At 56.9% G+C, this 6,827-nt stretch overlaps 1 protein-coding gene across 1 annotated transcript in view; it reads right to left on the bottom strand.

Moving 5' to 3' along the window:
- Window positions 1–6,827, bottom strand: part of LOC147106505 (lysosomal acid phosphatase-like) — a gene marked incomplete at its 5' end in the record, with an annotated part of 147,412 nt that overhangs the window by 43,045 nt on the left and 97,540 nt on the right. The window lies entirely within an intron of this gene.

Genomic DNA, 6,827 nt, shown 5'->3' with positions numbered 1-6,827 from the left:
GGAGAGTAAAGCAGGGAGAGACGGGGGAGGGAGAGAGAGGCTGAGGGAGGGAAAGAGTGAAGGAGTGGGACAGGGAGGGAAAGAGTGAGGGGGTGGGACAGGGAGGGAGAGCTTACCTTCTTCCTTCCTTCGCAGGGGTCCATCGGGCCACCTTCCCCCCCGTCGTGCTCTCTCTTCCCCGCCAGTCGCCCTCTCTCTTCCCCCCCAGTCGCTCTCTCTCTTCCCCCCCAGTCACTCTCTCTCTTCCCCCCCCCCAGTCACTCTCTCTCTTCCCCCCAGTCGCTCTCTCTCTTCCCCCACCAGTCGCTCTCTCTCTTTCCCCCCCAGTCGCTCTCTCTCTTCCCCCCCGTCGCTCTCTCTCTTTCCCCCCCAGTCGCTCTCTCTCTTCCCCCCCAGTCGCTCTCTCTCATCCCCCCCAGTTGCCCTCTCTCTTCCCCCCCAGTCGCTCTCTCTCTTCCCACCTAGTCGCTCTCTCTCTTCCCCCCCAGTCGCTCTCTCTCTTCCACGTCCCTATCTCCCTTCCCCCCAGTCGCTCTCTCTCTTCCCCCCCAGTCGCTCTCTCTCTTCCCCCCTCAGTCACTCTCTCTCTTCCCCCCCAGTCGCCCTCTCTCTTCCCCCAGTCGCTCTCTCTCTTCCCCCCAGTCGCTCTCTCTCTTCCCCCCCAGTCGCTCTCTCTCTTCCCCCCCCAGTCGCTCTCTCTCTTCCTCCCCAGTCGCTCTCTCCCTTCCCCCTCAGTCACTCTCTCTCTTCCCCCCAGTCGCCATCTCTCTTCCCCCCAGTCGCTCTCTCTCTTCCCCCCAGTCGCTCTCTCTCTTCCCCCCCAGTCGCTCTCTCTCTTCCCCCCCAGTCGCTCTCTCTCTTCCTCCCCAGTCGCTCTCTCCCTTCCCCCCCAGTCGCTCTCTCTCTTCCCCCCCCAGTCGCTCTCTCTCTTCCCCCCAGTCGCTCTCTCTCTTCCCCCCCAGTCGCTCTCTCTCTTCCCCCCCAGTCGCTCTCTCTCTCTCTTCCAACAACAACATGCCCTCGAAAAAGCCTCGTCACCGCCGGGCACTCCAGCAAGTCTATCTATATATATAAACAGATACTTCTTTCTATCTGTCTGTCTATCTGTCTGTCTATCTGTCTGTCTATCTGTCTGTCTGTCCTCACGTGCGCGTCTGTCCGGCTATGCGCTCAAAAGTTATAGAGCGTACCTACGCGTGCGTTACGTCGAAAGAAAGCTTACCTTTCCAAAACGGTGGTAAGCATATTTACGTTTCGCCGGACAAAAATCGCGCCCGCGGTATCCAAAAGAGATTCAAAATTCCGCTCATTAGCATCTCATTATCCTCTCATTAGCAACAGAGTGACCTCGAGGTCGACCAATCGTACACCGGGTTCCTGGCGCGTGTGGTCGGGCCCTCCTACGGTCGAGTGACGGGACGATTGACCAATCCTACGCTTTGGTGACCTGACGGTCGACCAATCGGTGCGTGTGTGGGCGGGGCCTTATCATTCTGAACCGAGGTGAGTCGCCGCCATCTTGATTCCAAACTTTTCCTTTCTTTTTCCCGCTTTCTGTGTCTTTCAAAAAAACGTTGCTTTTAAAACACATATTGTTTTTTAAAAAAGTTAATTACTTTCTAAATCTTTTATCTAATCTCATTAATTTTTCTACGTTTCCCCGTTTTTCCAGGTAGGCCTCGAAGCCTCGGCCTCTCCTCCGCACCCACGCCCGAGCTAGGCACCTCCCGGCCCCAGTCAACAAGCGGCCCCCAATCGCCGCCATCTTTGTGAAGGCTGGAGGGGCGGGCCTCAGCCGAGCGCCGCTACCGCCGCCACCTTAGTAAAGGCTGGTGCGGCGGTGGTGGCGCGGAGCTCCGCGGAGCAGGAGCGCGGCGTCGTCTAACTCTTCCCCTCCCCCCCAGTTTGTCTCTCTCTTTCTTCCCCGCGCCTCCTGAATGCGCGGGGGAAGAGGCCCGGGGCACCGTGGCCGCTTTTGGAGACTTCAACTCCGTGACAGGTGAGGAGGGTCTTTCTTCACGCAATCGGCCGCTCAGGCCCGGAGATCGGGAGGCGGAGAGGGGAGGAGGGTTACCAAGGCTCTTTCTCTTCCCCCCCCAGTTGCACTCTCTCTCTCTCTCTCTCTCTTCCAACAACAACATGCCCTCGAAAAAGCCTCGGCACCACCAGGCACTCCAGCTGGTATATATATAAACGAGTCGTTCTGTCTGTCTATCTGTCTGTCCTTCTGTCTGTCTGTCCTCGGGTGTGCGTCTGTCCAGCTATGCGCTCGAAAGTTATAGAGCCTACCTACGCGTGCGTTACCTCCAAAGAAAGCTTACGGTTCCGGGACGGTCGTAAGCATATTTACTTTTCGGTCGGACGAAAATTGTTCGCACCTTATGCAAAAAACCTTCAAAATTAAACTCATTATCTGCTACTTAGCATTGATTGACTGACGTCAATGTTCGACCAATCCTGTGCCGTCACGATTGACCAATCCTACAGTACGGTCCCCTGATGGTTGGCGGGACTAATCGTTTCATCTCAGGGATCTGGCAACCATTGTTCACTGCCATTACTTCAGCTTCCAGCTCAAACTACTCTGCTCATCCAGCTATGAAAAAGTTAGTATCTCTTTTAAAAATAACATATGATTTACCAAAAACGTTTTATAAGTACTTTCACTTTCATCTTTCAAGGTATTAAAAGGTAGAAATGTTGCCCGAAGCAGATTGAGAGAGGGACACAGACAGGGCCCAAAAGCCTGGGACTCGATTTAAAATGTTGCCCGGCAGCAGATTCACAGAGGGACACAGAGAGGCCCCAAAGCCTGGGACTCGATTTAATCCGCCCGGCCCAAAACAGCCCTGGCAAAGCCGGGCTCCCCCAGCTAGTTAGCAATAGAGTGACGTCGAGGTCGACCAATCGTACGCCGGGTTCCTGGCGCGTGCGGGCGGGGCCCGCCGACAGTCGAGTGACGGGACGATTGACCAATCCTACGCTTCGGTGACCTGACCGGTGCGTGTGTGGGCGGGCCTTATCGTTCTGAACCGAGGTGAGTCGCCGCCATCTTGATTCCAAACTTTTCATTTCTTTTTCCCGCTTTCTGCGTGTTTCTTTTCAAATCTACATTTCCAGCAAAAGAAAAGTTGCTTTTAAAACAGAAATTGTTTTTTAAAAAAGTTAATTAATTTGTAAATCTTTTCTCTAACCTCTATAATTCTCCTACCTTTCACCGTTTTTCCAGGCCCGGGGCCTAGGCTTCTCCAGCTGCCAGCAGTGCTACTCTAGACCCAGGCTCCCAGCCTAGACAGAGACAAACACTGGCAGAGGGGAGAGGGTGTGCTGCCTCAGCTCCATTCCCGGGGTCAGTAGGTGGGGAGGCTTCATAAGCAACTGGGGTAGGTCGCCAGCCCCGAATAATAATCTGAAGATCCTGTGTTTGCAGCTGAGGAAATTTCTTCTGCTAACAGCCCCAGGTTAACGGCAGCCATCTTTGTCAAGGAGGGCGAAAAGTTTCAGTTTGACGCCATTTTGATTCAGTGTGTAACAGAGTGCATGCGTGGCCATCTTAGTACAGGAACATAGAGTGGGTGGGGCTTCTTTGCTCCAAATCGGGTGCTGGTGACTGAGACAGACAATCGACTGTGTGGGCAGGGCCTAATCTTTCCAACTGAAAAGCAAGCGGCGGCCATTGTTTGTGATACAACACACTGAGAGGTGAGCACCCCTTTTTTAATAAAAAGATTGGTGAGGTTGTAAAGTGTATGTTATAGAAAGATTTACCAAAAATGTTTTATAAGTACTTTAAGTTTCATGTTTCCCCACCCCTTGCTCCCCAGCTCCCTTTCACCCCACCTCCCTTTTCCACCCTCCCTTTTCCCCACCTTCCCCCCCTCCCTTCCCCCCTCCCTTACCCCCCTCCCTTTCCCCCCCAACCCCCCTCCCTTTCCCCCTCCCCTCCCTCTCCCCCCTCCCTTTCCACCCTTCCACACCCCCACACCCCCTTCCCCCCCACCCCCCCCACCAACCCTTCCCCCCCCACACCCCCACTCCCCCTTCCCCCCCCACACCCCACCCCCCATTCCCCCCTCATACCCACACCACCCCTTCCCCCCCCAGCCCCCTTCCCCCCCAACCTCCCCCCCAGAGATCGGAGGCGGAGAGGGGAGGAGGGTTACCAAGGCAACCGGGGCTCCAGAGGGGAGGGGGAGCGGAGAGGGTTACCCCGGCAACCAGGCTCGCCAGTCGCAATCGGCCGCTCAGGCCCAGGCCCGGAGATCGGGAGGCGGAGAGGGGAGGATGGTTACCAAGGCAACCGGGGCTCGGGAGGGGAGGGGGAGGGGAGCGAAGAGGGTTACCCCGGCAACCAGGCTCGCCAGACGCAATCGGCCCGCTCAGGCCCAGAGATCAGGAGGCGGAGAGGGGAGGAGGGTTACCAAGGCAACCGGGCCCGGCCAGCCGCAATCGGCCGTCTCAGGCCCCCCTCACCGCCCCGCCTCCCTCCCCCTCTCCCTCGCCCTCTCCCTCCCCCTCTCTCTCCCTCCCTCCCTCCCTCCCCTTCCCCTCCTCCCTCCTCCGCTCCCCCCCTCCTCCCTCCTTCCCCTCCCCCCCTCCCTCCTCCCCCAACTCCCTCCCTCACCCCTCCCTCCCCCCTCCCTCCCTTCCCCCTCCCTCTCACTCTCCCCTCTTCCTACCCCTCCCTCCCTCCACTCCCTCCCCCCTCCCTCCACTCCCTCCCCCTCCCTCCCTCTCCCCCTCCTCCCCCTCCCTCTCTCCCCCTCCCTCTCTCCCCAGTCTCTCTCTCTCCCCGTCTGTCTCCCCCCGTCTCTCTCTCTCTCCCCCCCAGTCGCTCCCTCTCTCTCTCTTCCCCCCAGTCGCTCGCTCTCTCTCTCTCTCCCCCCCCCAGTCGCTCTCTCTCTCTCTTCCAACAACAACATTCCCTCAAAAATCCCCTCGGCACCGCCGGGCACTTTAGCTAGTATATATATAATTGCTCTTCTGTCTGTCTGTCTGTCTGTCCTCTATACACTCAAAAGTTATAGAGCGTACCTACACGTGTGTTACATCAAAAGAAAGCTTACGATTTCGGAACGGGCATAAGCGTATTTACTTTTCAGTGAGACAAAAATTGTGCCGACGGTATCCAAAAAACGTTCAAAATTCCGCCCATTATCCGCTCATTAACATTGAGTGACTTTGATGTTTAAGAGCTGCTATGATGTCAGAGCAGTTTTTGTGCTGTCACAAAGAAATCAAAGCTTTCACTGTGCCCAGCCTACTCAGCTGGGGTGATTCGGGCCGGGCCTCTTCCTCTCTCCTCTCTCTCTCTCTCCCCGTCTCTCTCTCTCTCTCCCCCTCAGTCTCTCTCCCTCTCTCTCTCTCTCTATCTCCCAGTCTCGCTCTCTCCCCCAGTCTCCCAGTCTCTCTCTCTCCTCCAGACTCTCCCTCCTCCAGTCTCGCTCTCTCTCCCCCCAGTCTCTCTCTCTCTATCTCCCCAGTCTCTCTCTCCCCGTCTCTCTCTCCCCCCTCAGTTGCTCTCTCTCTCTCCCAGTCTCTCTCTCTCTCTCCCAGTCTCTCTCTCCCCCCCAGTCTCTCTCCTCTCTCCCCCAGTCTCTCTCTCCCAGTCTCTCTCTCTCTCCCCCAGTCTCCCTCTCTCTCCCTTCCAGTCTCTCTCTCCCCCAGTCTCTCTCTCCCCCAGTCTCTCTCTCTCTCTCCCTCTCCCCCCAGTCTCTCTCTCTCCCCCACTCTCGCCCTCTCCCTCCACTCGCTCCCTCTCCCAAGTCCCTCTCTCTCTTTCTCTCCCCATCTCTCTCTCTCCCCCCTCAGTCTCTCTCTCTCTCTATCTCCCCAGTCTCTCTCTCTCCCCAGTCTCTCTCCCTTCCCCTGTCTCTCTCTCTTCCCCCGTCTCTCTCTCTCTCTCTCCCCCAGTCTCTCTCTCTCCCCGTCTGTCTCCCCCCGTCTCTCTCTCTCTCCCCCTCAGCCTCTCTCTCTCTCTATCTATCTCCCCATTCTCTCTTTCTCTCCCCAGTCTCTCTCCTCTCTCTCCCCTCAGTCTCTCTACTCTCTCTCTCCCCCCATCTCTCTCTCTCTCCCCCGTCTCTCTCTCTCTCCCCCTCAGTCGCTCTCTCTCTCCCCCCTCAGTCTCTCTCTCTCTTTCTCCCCAGTCTCTCTCTCTCCCCAGTCTCTCCCTCTCTCTCTCTCCCCGTCTCTCTCTCGCCCCTCAGTTGCTCTCTCTCTCCATCTCCCCATTCTCTCTCTCTCTCCCCATTCTCGCTCTTCTCTCTCCCCGTCTCTCTACTCTCTCTCTCTCTCTCCCGTCTCTCTCTCTCTACCCCGGTCTCTCTCTCTCCCCCCCTCAGTCGCTCTCTCTCTCCCCCCTCAGTCTCTCTCTCTGTCTCCCCAGTCTCTCTCTCCCCAGTCTCTCTCTCTCTCTCTCTATCTTCCCGTCTCTCTCTCTCTCCCTCTCTCCCCCAGTCTCTCTACTCTTTCTCTCTCCCCGTCTCTCTCTCTCCCCCAGTCTCTCTCGCTCCTTCCCTCTCTGTCTCTGTCTGTCTCTCTCTCCTTCCCTCTCTCTCTCTCCTTCCCTCTCTGTCTCTCTCTCCTTCCCTCTCTCTCTCTCTGTCTCTCTCTCCTTCCCTCTCTCTCTCTCTGTCTCTCTCTCCTTCCCTCTCTCTCTCTATCTCCTTCCCTCTCTCTCCTTCCCTCTCTCTCTCGTCTCCCCCAGTCTTTCTCTCTCTCTTGCATCACGGGGGGCATTTCATTCCATGTGTGGGCGGGCCTAATACTGCAGCTTCCCAAAACGTCGCCGCCATTTTTTAAATACCGACAGCGACAGCACCAGC

This window comes from Somniosus microcephalus, chromosome 15 (genome assembly GCF_052327205.1).
Source record: "Somniosus microcephalus isolate GS21.2 chromosome 15, FLI_Smic_1.0, whole genome shotgun sequence".
In the NCBI taxonomy this organism is placed as follows: Eukaryota; Metazoa; Chordata; class Chondrichthyes; order Squaliformes; family Somniosidae; genus Somniosus; species Somniosus microcephalus.
This window is presented reverse-complemented; position numbering and strand designations above follow the sequence as displayed.